Source organism: Nuphar pumila, chromosome 7 (genome assembly GCF_984573655.1).
Source record: "Nuphar pumila chromosome 7, dmNupPumi1.hap1.1, whole genome shotgun sequence".
Lineage (NCBI taxonomy): Eukaryota > Viridiplantae > Streptophyta > Magnoliopsida > Nymphaeales > Nymphaeaceae > Nuphar > Nuphar pumila.
Genome location: NC_143255.1, coordinates 83,989,908 through 84,009,052, shown reverse-complemented (window position 1 = coordinate 84,009,052; position 19,145 = coordinate 83,989,908). Strand labels below are relative to the sequence as shown.

Genomic DNA, 19,145 nt, shown 5'->3' with positions numbered 1-19,145 from the left:
AGAGAGAGAGAGACGAGAGAGAGAGAGACGAGAGTGAGGGGGAGGCGCCAGCCGGCTGCCCTCTTTGCCCAGGGCTTTCAAAACCCTAAAGGGTTTGTAAAGGGGTCCTCGGGTTTTTCATTTTATGAAATTTTTCAAAAAGTGGGTCTTTTAAGAAAAAAATGCTAAAAGAGGTTTTTTATAAGAAATGATTTTTATAAAAAGGCTTACTTCCAATTTTTTTTTGTATTTTTCTCTTCCTTTTGATTTTCTTTTTGTTCTTTATCTTCATTTTAGTATATAAAGTTATGAAACTAAGAAAAATAAGGGATTTAAAAGTCATTTTATAAATTTTCAGAAATATTTACAAAGAGAAGGGTTTTCTGAGAAATTTGGGTTTGATTTCTTCAGAAAATGGGTTTGGACCCAAGTTTTGAGAAAATATTCGAGTTTTAAATCTCGAATCGAGGAATATAACATGATGGACCCAAACGGATATCGAACGGTTTGTCTGAGCCTTTCAAAAGATTATTTTTGGTATTTTGAAATTTTATTTTGAAAATTTGGATAACGAAGCTCAGATTTGGATTTTGAATACTGGGTCTGGGTCTGGAATCGAATTTGATTATATCAATATGGAATTTTATCTAGAAAATATGAAGAATATCTGATTTTTAGCTTCGGTTTTCTTAGAAAATGGAGTCAAGGGCAAAAAGGTCCTTTTTACAAACCTTTAAAAAATTTGGGGTGTTCACAAATGCCCCTCTTTGCTACTAAGTCGGTTGAAAGCCAAGCTTAGTGGCAAAGATAACACTCCAAATTTTGAAAAATGCCCCAGTCAGCAGATCTGAACTGGGTGTGGAAGAATTAATTTGAAAATATAACTTCTCAGGCTTAAAACCTTATCCTGAATGGTCTTGGGGAGATGACATCCTAAAAAATGATATGATTGAGTAGGAAAATGAGGAAATCGTGAAGGGACTTTGGGTGAAAATCCTGAAATGGTGGAAAATCAGAATTTTGATCAGGTCTCATGGGTGAGACAAGATACTCTTTTTGGAATGATTCAGGTTTAGCCCTTAACCTGGATGAGACGAAGATATATCAAAAATGTATTGAATGAGGAAAAGAATACATGAGGATCTTGATGGGACATTTTTGGAAAATATCTCGTGAAATGAAGCTCAAGTAGGATCCTATCCTAGGTGGATATACAAAGCATGGGTTCCTTGATGGGAAGAACCATGATGGGACTGGAAGAAAAGCACCTCGTTACAACAAGAGATCTTGTTGGAACGAGACTCAGGTTTAACCCAAATCTGAAAGGAAGATACCTCACGAAACGAGGTTCCAGGTTGACTCTTAACCTGAATAGGAAATGTACCATACGACTTTCTCAAATGGAGAAAGCATAATGGGACCTTCAGGGTTTGGATGAACAAATCCGAAAGGGGTTTTGTGAAAGGAGGAAAATAAGGTTCCCTAAGGCTTTTGAAAAGGGAAAGAAATGGGGTGTCTCACTGCTGAGACTGAAATAGCTTTTGAAATGAATGACCTCTCGCAGAGGGTTCAGGTTTGACCCTTAACCTGAGTGAGGACATCTACCATACGGATTTCTCAAATGGAGAAACCATAATGGGACCTTTGGAACTTGGACGAACAAATACGAAAGGGGTTTTCCGAAAGGAGGAAAATATAGGGTTCCCTAAAGCTTTGAAAAGGGAAAGAAATTGGGCGTCTCATTGCTGAGACTGAAATAGCTTTTGAAATCAAATGACCTCTCGCAGAAGGTTTAGGTTTGACCCTTAACCTGAGTGGGGACATCTACCATACAGATTTCTCAAATGGAGAAACCATAATGGGACCTTTGAAACTTGGACGAACAAATCCGAAAGGGGTTTTGCAAAAGGAGAAATATAGGGTTCCCTAAAGCTTTGAAAAGGGAAAGAAATTGGGTGTCTCACTGCTGAGACTGAAATAGCTTTTGAAATGAATGACCTTTCGCAGAAGGTTCAGGTTTTGACCCTTAACCTGAGTAGGGAAATCTACCATACGGATTTCTCAAATGGAGAAATCACAATGGGACCTTTGGAACTTGGACGAACAAATCCAAAAGGGGTTTTGCGAAAGGAGGAAAATATAGGGTTCCCTAGAGCTTTGAAAAGGGGAAGAAATTGGGCGTCTCATTGCTGAGACTGAAATAGCCTTTGAAATCAAATGACCTCTCGCAGAAGGTTCAGGTTTGACCCTTATTCTAAGTGGGGGAATCTACCATACGGATTTCTAAATGAGAAAAACCGTGATGGGATGGGAAGAGATACTTCAACTAAATGAAGCAACCCTTCTGGAAGAAATAAACAACTCTAGGTTTCATCAAAATGAATATTGAATGTTTATTATATTCTTGGAATAGCTAGAAAATTTTGCCAATAAGATAAGATTATAGTTTACTCAAAAGGCTTAAAAATGTGCACGTATGTGCGAAAGATATTCCCTTTTTACCTAGAGTATTTCCTCCATTGAGGTTAACTCCTCGGTCCTAAGGGTCAAATTCAAAATTTTAGCGCTGATGATTTTCTTCAAGGAAGTTATCCATTTCCCTGATATGAGAAGAAAAGAAATATTCTTAATTTCATAAAAGCAAGTAATGAAGAGATATTGATAAAAGAATTTTGCATGAGAAAAAGATGACTTCTGGCAACTTTGGCAGTTTGATATCTGGGTGTTTTCCCATGATGATCCTTTTGCACTCTTTTTTGAGTCACTGAACTTTCTCGGCTTTTTACATCATCCTTCATTTTGTATGTGTCTTGACTTTTCTCTCTTTTTCGGGGAAGGGTACGTCACGAACTTCTTTATCTTGGAGATGCTTCAATCCTTCTTTTTCTCAGGCATTCTATTGATAATATTGGCTCAAAAGGGTCTTTAGATGATAGCAGAAATCAAATATCTTTTAGGGTTTGTCGATAGTTTCATCGCACTCACCTTCATCTCGACGGTGATCTGAATTTTCCCTGGAAGGATCCTTCACAAACTCCTTCATCTCGGAGATGATTCAAATCTTCTTTGGCCCCGGGGGTCTAGCTCGCATATTCATCTTCATCTCGACGACAATCGAGAGATCCCTTTTGCAGATATTTGATTGCAACTTTAAAATGAATGTGAAGATATGGGTTGAGTGGATTCTTTTTATAACTCAAGATATGTCCACTGCCTGATTGCCAGAAAGTCGTCTTAAAATGTGCGCCATAGCCATGATCAATATCAATTCGCTTCTGGCTTTTCAACATCATTGAAGATTTCTTTCACTGATCATATCGAGGACATTTCTTACATCCTTTTGGTTGATCAACAGGAAAAGATTTTGAATTTTACCTCTTTTTCGCCAAAAGTTTCACCTTTTGGAAAGGATACTAGAGGTAATCTGAGGAAATTTTTTTGTGTAGTCAGATTTTTAGAATCAACAAATGCTTTTAGCAAATTGGTAAAGTTTTCACGAATTCTTTATGGAATAATCACTCAGTATAGATTTTGACGAGACATTGAGTTGAATTTTTTTATTTTGGAAATACATGACCAGCAGAAGCTAGAACGTTTGAAATACATGACCAGCAGAAGTTGGAACGTTTGAAATACATGACCAGCGAAAGCTGGAACGTTTGAAATACCTGACCAGTGAAAGCTGGAACGTTTGAAATACATGACCAGCAAAAGTTGGAACATTTGAAATACATGACCAGCGAAAGCTGAAACATTTGAAATACCTAACCAGCAAAAAGCTAGAACGTTTGAAATACATGATCAACAAGCGTTGGATCTTTTGGAAATACCTGACCAATTGGTGTTGGATCTTTTGGAAATACATGACCAGCGAGATGCTGGATCTTTTGAAAATTCATCAAATCTTGGGAAGTTTTAAGATAGAACTTGAATTTAGAATGAAGGACTTTGGTCAGAAGACTGATTTTGGGAAGTTACCGGTGCGAGAACCAGATTTCTCAAATGAGCTCAACATATGATTGAAAAGTTTGAGAAATAACCAGTGCGAGGACTGGGTTGTGAAGATGAGCTAGATTGGAAAGTAAAATTTGATGAAAAATTCTGAATTCAATAGACCATCACATCCTGATTGTATGTGGTCTGTTTTCAGGATTTATCCCCTTATCCTAAATGGGGAAAGAAGGAAAGAAATATCTCGTTAGCAGGAGGCATCAGGTTTATCCCTTAACCTGAAGGGGGAAGGAAAGAAATACCTCGTTCGTAGGAGGCATCAGGTTTATCCCTTATCTTGAAAGGGTATAGAAGGATTTTTAAAGAGAATAAACCTGAATTTTTGAATTTTGAAATGGATTAGCCGGAAGGCTGGATTTTGAAAGAAGGTCCCACCTGGGAGTTGGGGTTTTTTGAAAAAGAAGAGTGTCCAAGTTGGGACTCGTGTATTTTTGAAAGGAAGATGAAAAGAAAAGGAGAGAACTCGGGTCGGAACCCGGATGTTGAAGATAAAAGATAAGAGAGAATTTTTTTTTGAGTTTGGAAAACTCGAATTCTCGACACAATCAATTGGTTCCAACGTGAGCATTGGATTCAAAAGGAAGTCTTGGTCGGAACTCAGAACTTCAAACGAAAATAATAGAGGAAAAACCTGAGCTGGAACTCGGATCTTCAGAAAATAAAGAAAAAGAGAAACTTGAGTTTTGAAAACTCGAATTTTCTAAAGAAATGATTGATTTCCAATGCGAGCATTGGATTCAAAAGGAAATCTTGGTCGGAACTCAGAACTTCAAACGAAAATAATAGAGGAAAAACCCGAGCTGGAACTCGGATTTTCGGAAAATAAAAGATAAAAGAGAAACCCGAGTTTTGAAGACTCGAATTTCTAAAGAAATGATTGATTTCCAATGCGAGCATTGGATTCAAAAGGAAGTCCTGGTCGGAACTCAGAACTTCAAACCAAAATAATAGAGGAAAACCTTGAGCTGGAACTCGGATCTTCAAAAAATAAAAGATAAAAGAGAAACCCGAGTTTTGAAGACTCGAATTTCTAAAGAAATGATTGGTTTCCAACACGAGCGTTGGATTCAAAAGGAAGTCCGAGTCGGAACTTAGAACTTCAAATGAAAATAATAGAGGAAAAACCCAAGCTGGGACTCGGATCTTCAGAAAATAAAAGATAAAAGAGAAACCCGAGTTTTGAAAACTCGAATTTTTAAAGAAATGATTGGTTTCCAACGCGAGGATTGGATTCAAAAGGAACTCCGAGTCGGAACTCAGAACTTTAAATGAAAGAATAAAGGGAGAAGCCTGAGTGGAAACTCGGTTTTTCGACAGAAAGTTTTTAATCAAAAGATTGAGTTTTGAAAATTTGCCAGTGCGAGGACCGGACCTGGGATTGAGAATGACCATTTAGAGGACTGAATTTATTTGCATGTGATCTAATTGCCCCCTTATCTTGACTGGGGAGGAAATAAAATCTAAGAAGGAACTGACGAGAAGAGATAGAAATTGATGGGAGATTTGACGAAGGAGAATCAAGGAAATTTTATGGAAATTATCTTTGTAAAAGAATTCTCACAGGTAGCATTGTCGCTCCTATGAGGGGTTTCAGGATTATCCCTTATCCTGAATGGGAAAGGGAAATTAATAAAAGACTTGATAAAGAAAAGAATCGACAAAATTTGAAAAAGAAAAATAAAACTGATAAAATTGGATAAAGAAAAGATTTGGCAGAGATTAATGAAGCTTTAAAAGAGGAAGAAAGACACTCAGGACGATCCCTTATCCTGAAGCAAGAAGGACCTCGTAGGATGAGGTTTCAGGTTTATCCCTTAACCTGAAGGGGGGGGGGGGAAGAAGAAGGAGAAAAAAAAATACCTCATGGGAAGGAGGCATCAGGTTTATCCCTTAACCTGAAAGGGAAAATTTTGAAATAAGAATTGACAAGAGGAATTAATAAAAATGGATGAATAAAATTTAATAAAATTTAATAAAGATGAATAAAACTGATAAGACTGAAAGAAGATTTGGTAAATGAAAATTTTGATAAAAGTTGAGAAAAAAGTTTATTTGATCCTGCCAGCATGTGGGATCTTTAAAATGAGAAAATCATTTTTGGAAAGAAAGATTAACCGCGAGAGCTGATCTTTGAAAGGGGATCATTCATGAGAGATCATCATGAGGGTTAATTTTTTTGAAGCAGTGATTTGAAGACCAATTTTTAGAAAATACGATCAACACGAGGGTTGATCTCTGAATGCAATGATTTGAACTCAATTTTTAGAAAATATGATCAACACAAGGGTTGATCTTTGAATGCAATGGTTCAAAACCAATTTTTAAAAAATATGATCAACGCAAGGGTTGATCTTTGAATGTAATGATTCGAAATCAACTTGTTAGAAAATGTGATTAACACAAGGGTTGATCTTTGAATGTAATGATTCGAAATCAACTTTTTAGAAAATATGATCAACACAAGGGTTGATCTTTGAATGCAATGATTCAAAATCAACTTTTTAGAAAATATGATCAACTCAAGGGTTGATCTTTGAATGTAATGATTCGAAATCAACTTTTTAGAAAATATGATCAACACAAGGGTTGATCTTTGGATGCAATGGTTCGAAACCAATTTTTTAGAAAATGTGATCAACACAAGGGTTGATCTTCGAACGTAATGATTCGAAATCAACTTTTTAGAAAATATGATCAACACAAGGGTTGATCTTTGGATGCAATGGTTCAAAACCAATTTTTTTTTAAAAAATGTGATCAACACAAGGGTTGATCTTCGAATGCAATGATTCGAAATCAATTTTGAGAAAATATGATCAACACAAGGGGTTGATCCTTGAATGCAATGATTCGAAATCAATTTTGAGAAAATATGATCAACACAAGGGGTTGATCCTTGAATGCAATGATTCGAAATCATTTTTGAGAAAATATGATCAACACAAGGGTTGATCTTTGAATGCAATGGCTTGAAAACCAATTTTGGAAAGTATGATCAACACGAGGGTTGATCTTTGAAAGAGGTTTGACTAAAATATGAGAAATTTTCATGATTTTTGAAAGACCCTCATAGGTAATATCATTTCTCTCATGAATGATTTCAGGATTGTCCCGCATTTTGAAAAAGGAATTTAATGCCGCAGTATAACAAAAAGAAAGAAGTATTGAATATCAAAGATATAAAGAAAATCAACATTTCATTGATAAGCAAAACTTGATAACAAAACTGAATATTTACAAGTATTTTAATCAAAAAGTCACAAAACACTGGGCTGACTTGCCCCTACAAAGCGACTGACAGAAAGGGATGAAAGGGAAAAACTCTTGGTATTCTCAACTCTCTGAGTGGTCTGGAAAAGGTTCGGTTGGAACTGCAGGCTGCTCTTCTCTTTCCTCTGGCACCAGAAGCTCTTTGTCAATGTAGTCTTGCACAATATTTTTGAGGACGAAGCAGCGCTCCGTGTCATGCCCCCTCGCTCGATGAAACTTGCAAAAGCGATCTTTCCATTTCCCCTTGGTGACAGAGGGATCATCCTGCTTTGGGAGTTTGATCATCTCTTTTGCAAGTAGGTATTGTAGAACTTCTTCGATTGGCTGTCCTAGAGGGGTAAGCTTGCGATCATAACCCCAATCCTCATGTTTTGCTTTCTTCAGCTTGCCTGACTTCCACTGAGTGCTGACCCTTGCCTGGTAGCCGGACTGAGCTTGCATGGTTAGGAGATCTGGACGCTTTTCTTCTTCGTTTTTGACAAAGAGATTCTTATCAAGGCAGTCTTCAACTATATTTTTGAAGATAAAGCAATGCTCAGTGTCATGTCCTGTTGCTTGATGGTACCCACAAAATTGGTTTATATATTTTCCCATGATTGTGGAAGGGCTGGCGGCTTTTGGGAGCCTGAGTAATCCGCTAGACAACATGTATTCGAGGATTTTGTCGAGCGGCTCTTCTAAAAGAGTGAAATCTCGATCCTTGCTCCAATCCTTGCACTTTGGTCCTTCTTGCTTCTTGCCTTTTTGCTGAGGACTGTATCGAAGAAGTCTATCATGGTTTTCACAATATTTCCCAATCTGGCCTTTACACTCTCCCAAGTTGCTGCCCTGGTTGCTGCTCCTGCTGGCTTTAGAGTTTCCTGTACTGCTATTGCTGTGTTCATTCATGGAGAAAGTGACAGGTGCCTCTCCTTTGGTGGGAGCTTTTCCGCAACTGGCTTCAGCTTGCTTGGATAATATCTCAAGCATCATCTTTTTGAATAACTGATATATAGCAGGATCAATCTCACTCTTGTTGTTCTGAACTCCCTCTCTGACAGACTTTTGAGAATCCATTCCTTACTCTCTGTTTGTAACCGGGATGTTAGAGAAGTGCAATCTTTGATCTTTGCCCCAAATAAACTGATAATGCCAATGCTCTCTCTGTAGGGCAAAAATGAGGGGGGGGGGGGGGTAGAAAAGATCTAGAAAGAAATTTTAATAAAGGAAAAAATCATAATCCGACAATGAAAAATATCCCCTTACGAGGGATCAGGTTGTCACAAAAAAATTGCGACAACCGCATTGTTTTTCTGAAAAAGGATAAATGAGTAACAAAAAAAGAGAACAAAGATAAATTTTGAAAAGGACATATCTTGACAAAAAGATAAAGAATTTCGAAAGTAGATGGCAAAGTCTTAAGATTTGAAGAATTTGCAGACAGGATCAAAAGAATTTGAAGAAATTTAGGAGAAGAAAAAGGAAAATACACCTGGGTTTTAAAAACAAGGAGGAAATTTTTGAATAATATATACCCAGGACTTTTAGAAATATAAGAAATATAAAATATCATACGATCACAGATGTATAAGCAAGGATGCACAAACAACACTCCCTAAAGCTGACTCTAAATGCAATATTTTGAAAATGGCTTGTAGGACCTTAATCCTAACTCTATGGTTTTAGATCATCTGATTCCAATCAAGATACGCCGATATACTCAAGCCGAAGCTCGAAGTACGTGGCATAGAAATATTCCTCCGGTTCTAAGGTAATGGCTTCCCAACATCCTTGAGCACCTACTAATATACCTCGGACTATGGCCCTTAGGTACGTGGTAGGGGTCGCGAACCCAAATAAGTAGCCCAGTTGTGAGGCTCTTTCCCGAACTATGGTTCAGTGAGACAGCCCAGCAACGTGAAGACCGGGACAATATAGGTAGGGAGATTTTCAAAAATATGCTCAACATGCAATAAATCAGATGGCTCTAATGCAAGTCCTAAAGAGATAGATTAAAATGAAGAGAAGCATACACTTGCATACATTGTTTGTATTCAATCCCTAGAATTGAGGAGAGTTGTATTTCAGACCTAAGTCTAATGTGAACATGGAATAATCTCCTCAATATGGTCCTACCAAACCATATTTAGATCCTATATGCAATGATGTCAGCTTTTAGGACAGAATCTAGGCTTCCTAAGGTTTGCATGGAAATGAAGCTGACATTTGAAGAATAAAGACTTAGATAATTTCAAAGCAAAGAAAAAAAAAGGCATTAAATTTGACCGGACGAAGACGAGCCCATCTCAGTCGCCAAAACTGTGATCATCGCAAAAATTTTCCTCTCTTGGTGGTTTCACTCTCTTCCTTCTCTTTTTCCTTTCTAACCTCTATTTCCTTCTTTTTGAAGGGAGAAAATAAAAGACAGAAAGAAAGAGAGAAGAGAAAAGGAGAGAAGAGGAATTCTTTTGCGGGGTCTCACTTGACCTTAATTTTGAAAATATTTAAGAAAATAACTCGCCTCCGTTTTGAAATATTTGCGGGAAAATTGGGAGACGAGATCCGCTCGTCGGTACAAGGTTCGATCGTTCCTGGCGCCTATACCAAGGGTAATCGAACCAAGGGTCGAATTCATGCCTTTTGCTTTGCTAAAATATTATCTAAGAATTTATCCTAAGTCTAAATGCACAAAGAATCATGCTTGTGCAAATGCAAGGATGTATGCTTTTTCGAAAATGATTTTGGAAATTTCCCAAGTGTTTCTGAGATGAATCTGATGATAGAGTGAAGAAATAGTTTTTAACTTTAGAACTTAAAATTTAAAGTTCTAAGTTTTTGGAATAATCAAAGCTTGGGAAAATAAATCTGGATCTTAAGAGGAATGGTTTTTGAAGTTGAAATAAAATGAGAAGAAAGGAAAATTTGAAGTCATAAATGGACTTTAAATTAGGATTTTGAATCAGGGTAGAGATGTAATTTGAATTTCAATTGTAAAGCTTGAAATTAAAATAAGATTTGAGAAATCAAAATAGAATTGAGGAATAGAATTGATTTTTGTATTCAAGGTAAACTTGGAATGGAATTCAGATTCGGAGATAGAATTTTGATTTGAAATTTGTAGTTCATAATGGAATTTTGAATCAAAAGTTTGGATTCTAAATAGAGTTGAAATCCAAGATGAACTGAATTCCGGATTTGGGATCCTAAGGGGAATTGGATCTGAAATATGAGATCTAGGATGAAATTGGATCCGAAGTTTGGAATGGAATTCGGATCTGAAGTCTGAGATCCGAAATGGAAGTGAATTCTGGATCCTAAATGGAATTTGGATCTGAAGTCTGAGATCCAAAGTGGAATTGGATTCTGGATCCTAAAATGAGTTTTGGATCTGAAGTCTGAGATCCAAGATGAGGTTGGTTTCTAGATCCTAGAATGGATTTTGGATGTAAAGTCTGAGATCCAAGATGAAGTTGGATTCTAAATTTTAAATGGAATTGGATCCATGATTTGGAATCCAAGATGGAATTTGGATCTGAAGTTTGGGACAAAATTTGTATCTGAAGTCTAAGATCCAGAGTTGAATTGGGTTCTGGATCCTAAAATGGATTTGGATATGAAGTCAGAGATCCAAAGTGAAAGTTGAATTCTGGATCCTAAAATGGATTTGGATCTGAAGTTTGAGATCCAAGATGGAATTCGATTTTGAAATTCCAAATGGGACTTTTGAAGATGGATCTGGGTTTTGAAAACCCAGAAAATAAACTTGATTCTGAATAAACTTTGATTTTGAAGAAAATAAACTTGATTCTGAATTTGAAATAGGAAGGGGAATCAGAGGTTTCAAAGTTAAATTGAACTTTGAAAATGGAATTTTAAATTGAATTTGAATTTGAATCTAGACAATGAATTTTGTAACTTCAAAGTTGATTTGAGGATTGAATTTTGAGTATACAAATGAATTTCAAAGTCAAATTGGACTTTGAAATTGAAACCTTGAATTTTTGAAATGAGATAGAATTGAATTTGAATTTATAAATAAGATTTGATCTGAGAAATGAAGAAAAGAATCACTTGGAATTTTGAAAAGGGAATTTTGAAAATATGATGACATTCTATCCTAAATGATGAATGAATTTAAATAACTTTGAAATTGGATTTGAAAAGCATATTTCATTCTTTAAGTGAATTAAGAATGAGGTTGAAGATATAATACATCCCTGACTATGGTCATTGAATGTATTATATAATAACCACATTTAAATTCAAGTGAAGAATCAAACATATTTTGGTGCTTTTATAGAGTTTAGAATGAAATTAACTCTCAATATATCCTGACTATGGCCATTGATATATGTATTAAGTCAATTTTTGACTAAACTCTGATAAAAGAAAAAAATATTTAAGAAAAGAAATGATGAATTTTGAAAAAGGACCTAGTGGGGATCCAGTGTTATTTTATAAAAGATAAAAATCCTAGGTTTTGTTTACATCCTGACTATGGCCATTGATGTAAATCATCAACTTAGGATTTAATTACCTCTTACAAAATGGTGCACGTGCCATTCGTGTTCCCATTTGTGAGGTTTTGGAAAATAAAGATAAAAGCATGAAAATAAGCAATTTATGGTATTTACAATGCTCATTCTATCTAAAACAGGAAATGTAGATGATTCTCATTATATCTAGCTATTTTAAGTCTGAATTTGAAATAGAAATTACAATTCCTAAGCTAAGAAAAAGAACATATCCCCTTTCTACCTAATTCCCACAACATTTAAAGTTTAACACAAAGTAAAAGATGAATGTAGAAGGAGGTTTGAGAATATCATATCTTAATGTTGGTATGCCTATGGTTATATCTGAATCATGATGAAAATGCACATGTTTAATGAGAATGCAATGCCAATGCCTAATGTATGAATATTCATGCATTGGCCTGAATGTACTTATGCTAAACAAAAGAAAAAAAATGCATATACAATGCCTGTATACAATATATGAAGAGAGGTACAAATAATTACCTAAATGCTTATGTTAGTGGAGAATGCTTGTACATGCGAAGCCATAACAACTCAGGGGCTATTGGTGAATATACATGGGTTTACAGCAACTCAAGAGCCACTATGGGTGCAAATGAACTAACAACAGCCTTTAGGCTGCTGAGACTGCATGATTTTTTTTTTTTTACTACCTTTGTCACCTTGATAAAGAACAATTTTTAAGAAAACATTCATTGTTCTCAACTTTTCTACTAGCAACTTTATTTGTATGCAAATTAACAATCATTATACCCAGCAGTGTTGCATAAAGAAGAAAGTTAGAACTTTCATCAAAAATGGCATTGATCTGTGGAGCATTTCTGTTTTCTCTATTTCTTTTTCAACAGCCATTCTTCTCCCAAAATATATTGCTTCTAACCGGTATAGTGGAACATCACTCCTTTGCAGATCTTGGACCACCTCTAATGATTCATCACACACTCGCCTTAATTTCCCTGTCTTGAACCAAAATACACGTATTCTGCAGTCAGGAAATATAACAGAGAAATGCTTGCCATCTGAACTGACCTCTATGGTTGAGATGGTTGTCTTGCATTCTGAAAATATCAAAGAGATTTGTATCAGTTTTCAAGTTGAAACTAACTACATTTTTTGGGAATTGAAGAGTAGATGGAGACCAGTACTCCAGAACACCTTTAGTGTCTGCAGATATCACAGTATCATTGGTATGATTATACTTCATAACTTTAACTGGTGCCATATGAACCTCCTTCCATCTTATAGGTTTAGCGGAACCAACATGAGCATCATAGACATGAACATAAGGGGAGTTCTTGTCACTAATGGTAAGTTTAGCCTTGACATCACCATGATTGTACATCCATTCAACCGTACCAGAAATATGTGAAAAACACATCATAACCATCATGTCATAGTTGACAACATCGTATATTTTCACAGAATGGTCACCTGATATTGTGCAGCAAATGAGATTATCAATACTAACAGCCGAGCCTTCGATGGCACCAAGGTGAGATCTGAGATGTTTTAGCAAAACTCTATGCCAGCAGGCTTCTTCTTCCAAAGTTTCAAGTGTCCATCAACACTTCCAGTTATGAAAAATTCCGCTGGACTCTAACATACTTAAATCATGCGAACGAATCGACTTCAGCTATTTCACAGTTTTGAATGATCATCACCAATCTCTCAAATTGCTGACTTCGGACAGTTTGCATATATGCCTCCTAAAGGTCTGGTACACAAGTCACCGATGTTGGTTTCACTAACCACATCTGTTATGATAGGATTGAGCCCAGCAGCAGCATCTCCTGCTGAGAGGCTTTGAAAAACCAATTTTGGGCACAAACCCAGATCAAGCCCAAATTTCACATACATTTAGATCAGAATTTTTAGTCTTGACACACAACTTTGAAGGCCCAACACGCAGGTTTGCTCATATGACCCAAATTATACCGTAACTCTCAATAAAAATCAGATCTCCCGTATGGAGAAGGAAGAAACGATTAGATAAGCTCAGTTAGGTTATAAATTAGCAACATCTCCCAAACAAAATATTGCTCATACATGAGATCCACATGAAAATATGAATGATCATTATATTGATGACACCAACGATGTAGAATATCATGTTATTGCAATAGAGGAGTAAAAGAAAACGATCACTACTAATCTCCTATTTGCTGAACATAAACAAAAACTCAGCTTTTTGCAATATCATGATGACATCTAAATATGATATGTAGATATGCTCAGGATATATAGATTCAAGAATTATAACAGAGAGCAATGGAAGCTATAAGGTGGGTTGATGGCTGTATGTGAATGTACATCCATGATCAAAATAAAAAAATTTGGAAAAAGAAAACTGCACAGAGATAATATTTCAAAACAGGAGCTGGAACTCACCTGGATCGGCCCTAGAGCAGGTAACTTCTCATTTTGATTAATCACTGCACCATCTTCACTCGGCCATTGTTATGGGGGACGATCTCCATGGTCTTTTGGTAAAAGAAAATATTATTTTCCTGCTTATCAAAATCCATGAAAACACTACAAGAATATTATACCTGTGTCACATTCACCGAAACATCCCAGTTCATCTGCATAGGTTTTCTCAATGCAGGACATCTTCATCCCATACTATCTCATACTGTAGCAAATTGATCAATGGGTTCTAACAAGATAAAGGAGGGTGTATGCTAGTTGGAAATACGCAGAGTCTTTTACTTGAACAAAATGTGTATTATCCAAATTTTCCCATCAAGTTTGAGAGCAGAAGCTCAAGCAGATCCCAATGGACCTGTGACAGACCATCAAGCGAAAGAAACGGATCTTGTGTCTTTTAAAGATTTCTTGGCAAACTCGTTTGCCTTAATATTACAAAACCCAATTCTGGGCAGTTCTTACAGAACTCAAAACTTGATAGACAGCAGAGACACGACATGCAGTGGGATTGAACCTTGAATAAAAGGAATAAGGTGCAAAGGCAAACACATATATGAATGGCATTTCTACTACTCGAACAACAATTTAAGATAACAGGGAATCAAACGTGAATATGAAATCAATTACACTGGCCATTATATAAGATGTGAATGCTGGATATGAAAGAAATAAGGACCACTACAATCCAAGGCAGGAAATCGAACGAAACCAAAATGTAATAGATAATCGAAATAACCAAAGACTAAAAAAAATCGCCATATGTAAAGATAATAGGGAGAGAAGATGTTGGAACATAGTCCTTTCTTTTGATGTAGCACGGGGTGGGGTTGTCGTAGCACAAGCAACTCACCGCCACTGTCAGTGCGTTAATGGAAAAACAGAAAAAAGAAAATAAAAATAAAACAAAAAAAAAGTGGAACTATGGAAGCAGGAAAGGGTGTTTTCTTGCCTTGATAGAGGGAACCGAGAACCAGAGGAGGTAATGGATCCTTTTTGTATTATTGGGGGTTTCCTCCAGGTCTTGCAGGGCCAGCTTTCCTTTAACGGCAAAGCAGATTCATTTCGCCAAGGGTATTAGAAAGATGAATACAAGGGAGAGAAGAGGGAATGAAGATTGGAGTCTTGTTCTAGGTGTTCTCCCCCCTCTTCTCCTTCCCCTTTCGTGCCCTTTTAACAAGCGAGGAGAGGAATCCGAAAAGGGGGTTTCTATTGGAGATGAAGGGCTTAGGGAGGATCCGGGCGATGGAGGATGAGGGGTTGAGAATGGAGGGAAAGGTTCTGGAGGGTTTCGCGAGAGAGGGTTCGAGAGGGAGGAAAGAGGAGAGGATGGAGGAGAGAGAGAGAGAGAGAGAGAGAGAGAGAGAGAGAGAGAGAGGGGGGGGGAGGCGCCAACCGACTGCTCTCTTTGCCCAGGGCTTTCAAAACCCTAAAGGGTTTGTAAAGGGGTCCTCGGGTTTTTCATTTTATGAAATTTTTCAAAAAGAGGGTCTTTTAAGAAAAAAATGCTAAAAGAGGTTTTTTATAAGAAATGATTTTTATAAAAAGGCTTACTTCTAATTTTTTTTTGTATTTTTCTCTTCCTTTTGATTTTCTTTTTGTTCTTTTTCTTCATTTTAGTATATAAAGTTATGAAACTAAGAAAAATAAGGGATTTAAAAGTCATTTTATAATTTTTTAGAAATATTTACAAAGAGAAGGGTTTTTTGAGAAATTTGGGTTTGATTTCTTTAGAAAATGGGTTTGGACCCAAGTTTTGAGAAAATATTCGAGTTTTAAATCTCGAATCGAGGAATATAACATGATGGACCCAAACGGATATCGGACGGTCTGTCTGAGCCTTTCAAAAGGTTATTTTTGGTATTTTGAAATTTTATTTTGAAAATTTGGATAACGAAGCTCAGATTTGGATTTTGAATACTGGGTCCGGATCTAGAATCGAATTTGAATATATCAATATGGAATTTAATCCAGAAAATCTGAAGAATATCTGATTTTTAGCTTTGGTTTTCTCAGAAAATGGAGTCAGGGGCAAAAAGGTCCTTTTTACAAACCTTTGAAAAATTTGGGGTGTTCACAGGAAACCAAGTATATAATGGTGAGCACAGTGAATTGCAATTACTGAACATAAGTGTATCTTGGACATTTTATCAAGTATTGGGAAATGTTGAAGTTATGACAGTATAGGTGAAGATAGATTAGTAGATGTAAAAAGAAGAAAACAAAGCAATGGTTACCTATAACTTGAACATAGAGAATTTATTAAAAAAAATAAAAAAAAATAAAAATAAAGGTTAATTGATATTAACACCCGAAATATGAAGTAGAACTATCTGAATCTGATGAAATGAGTAATGAAGGGGACTCCCATCCATAGCAGATCAATCCCTACGACGTGACTTCGCCAACAACCACCAACGGACATTGGCAGCAAAGATCCAACATACTCAGTGTTTTGATTTGCCACCACTATCGACCGTGATACCTCCACCCACCTGATAAACTCCAGATGCTAAACTTGTCAAGACTCTTCACAAGGATTTCCCATGATGTATGAAGTGTAAAGCCCCATCTCTACCACAAAAATGTCACTCACCTTAAGTTACATGTACTATCTGTGTCATAGGCTAAGCTGTGAACCCTACATTAGTTATGAATCCAGATGTGGTGAGTCAAAACCACGATTCTAAAACTAGTAGCATGAAGCATCCTTTGATGTTTCAACATGGATTAAGATGGCAGTAAAACCACAATGGAAATAGAATATCATCTCAGGAAATGAACGATTCCACCCAGCTTATATGCCCGGGAACATAGATTCAGAGTAGGACTCCTGCTGAAGGTAATCTTAGATCTTGGAACGCACTCTAAAACCTCCTTAAGGGTACATATTGGAAAAATGCAAACTACAGGACCTCCATTAGCAAAGTAAGGGAACCTTAACGAATACGATCAAGCAACCACTACTGCAACTGATGTTTGCAGTGTAACAGAATATTTGTGGTGTATATTGTTAGTTCACTATTTCAAGGACAATATGCACAAAGAGATCAAATAAACAACCAATGAAACGGCACAGCAGTGAGTGAACCATTGAAACGATAAGTGAATTAGTGAACCCAGTGAACAAGATAAAATAAGTGGAACAAATATTAAGGAAATTTATGACATCAGCTTAAAGACTTCATCCCTCTTTGTCCATCAGATGAAAAGTAGGGACAACCAAAAAAAAAAATCTGGCCCACTCAATACCTTAGTTATTTGCTTCAAATGCTGCTGACAGAGAAAAGACATTAATCTTCTTTTTCTTATACAATTGAAACTTACCTGAAACAATGTCGTGAAAGAAAAAGAAAAAGAGAAAAGAAAAGAAAAAAAATGATGCAATCAGAAATTTGAATGAAACATAGAGTCAAGGGAAAGAAATCCAGGTAAAAAGTTGAATATAACATGAAGCTAAAATGAAGCATCGTAATCGGATGCTACCACGGAGAGAACTAGTGTATAGATGATAAATTGCCAAGATAAACTCATCAGAATACAAAGGGGAAAGAACATGATAGTGGGAATCAGAAGTCTATTAAAAATTGGAAATCAAAACAAACTATCATGAATCAAAAGGGGAAAATGTGTTGGAACATAAAGTTCCATTGATATAGCCGTATGTGGACCGATGTTGTGATATGCAGATCGGCGCCACATATAAGGCTTGTCGTTAAGTTAAGCAAGGAAGCTTAGGAAAACAGAGAAAGCCAAGGGAGAGGGAATAGATCACCTACCTGATTATTGCAGGGAATGGTTGATCTCCTCCGAATGGCTTGCAATCTTCGAAGCACTAACATGGGTTGTGAAGGAGTAAAGCTCGACGTTCCTTTAGCGAAAACGGAGAAGAAGCTTACTGATTCCACTTGCTTGCAAGGATTTTGGAAGCGGGGAAGTAAGCTCGAGATTGCGGATGTCGTGTTACTCAAAGAAGATCGATGATCTGAAATCAGCCCCCCTCTCTTCTCGTCGATCTTACACCCATTTTAAAGAAGGGTTGGAAGGGTCTGGAAGGGGAATGGTGGTTTGGCATCAACGGACTGGGGCAAATCAGCATGATCGAAGGGCTGGTGATGGAGTAAGGCCTGCGAGGCCATTGGGAAAGATCCTTCTAGAAGAGGAGAGTGCGGTTGTTGGAGAGGAGGTTAGCGATGGGTGGTAGAGGAGAAGGTGAGGCGATCAGAGGGTTTTGGAGGAAGGAAGGAAGGTGATCTGAGGGTGGAGACGAGAGAGGGACGCACATGGGGGTCGGCCATGGAGGGTTCGGTGATGAAGGGTTGAAGATGGGTAGAGGGTTCTCGAAGGGCCTGTGAGGGTGCGATGGAAAAAGAGGAGCGAGAATCCGAAAACGCCCTAAAAGAAATTTGTTAATAACTTTTTCAAAAAAAAAGTCCTTTTCAAAAAAAGTTGTTTTGGATTTGAAAGATGTTTTTCAAAAGGAGGTTTTCAAAAACTATTTTTCCCTTTTTCTATATTATTATATTTCTTTTTGTTTGTTCTTTTCTTCATTTTATATATATATATATATATATATATATATATATATATATATATATATATATATATATATATATATATATATTGGAATAAAACCCTAAAATGCATGAGAAAACAAAGATTTAAAACTAATTTTTTTTTTGTATATTTTGAGAAATATTTACAAAAGAGGGTTTTTCTGAGAATTCAAGGCTATTTTGGGGAAATTTCTTCAGGAAATGTGTCTTTGACCCAAGTTTTGAAAAAATATTCGAGTTTTAAACCTCGAATAAAGGAATACAATGTGATGGATCCAAACGGATACCGGATGAACTGTCTGAGCCTTTTTAAAAGGTTATTTTGGTAATTTTGAGAATTTGATTTAAAAATTGGACAACGAAGCTCAGATTTGGATCTTTTATCTGG

At 36.5% G+C, this 19,145-nt stretch overlaps 1 pseudogene; it reads right to left on the bottom strand.

Moving 5' to 3' along the window:
- Positions 1–12,377: 12,377 nt before the first annotated feature.
- LOC149832414 (peptidyl-prolyl cis-trans isomerase CYP71 pseudogene) lies at positions 12,378–13,634 on the bottom strand (annotated as a pseudogene).
- Between the last annotated feature and the right edge of the window lie 5,511 nt (positions 13,635–19,145).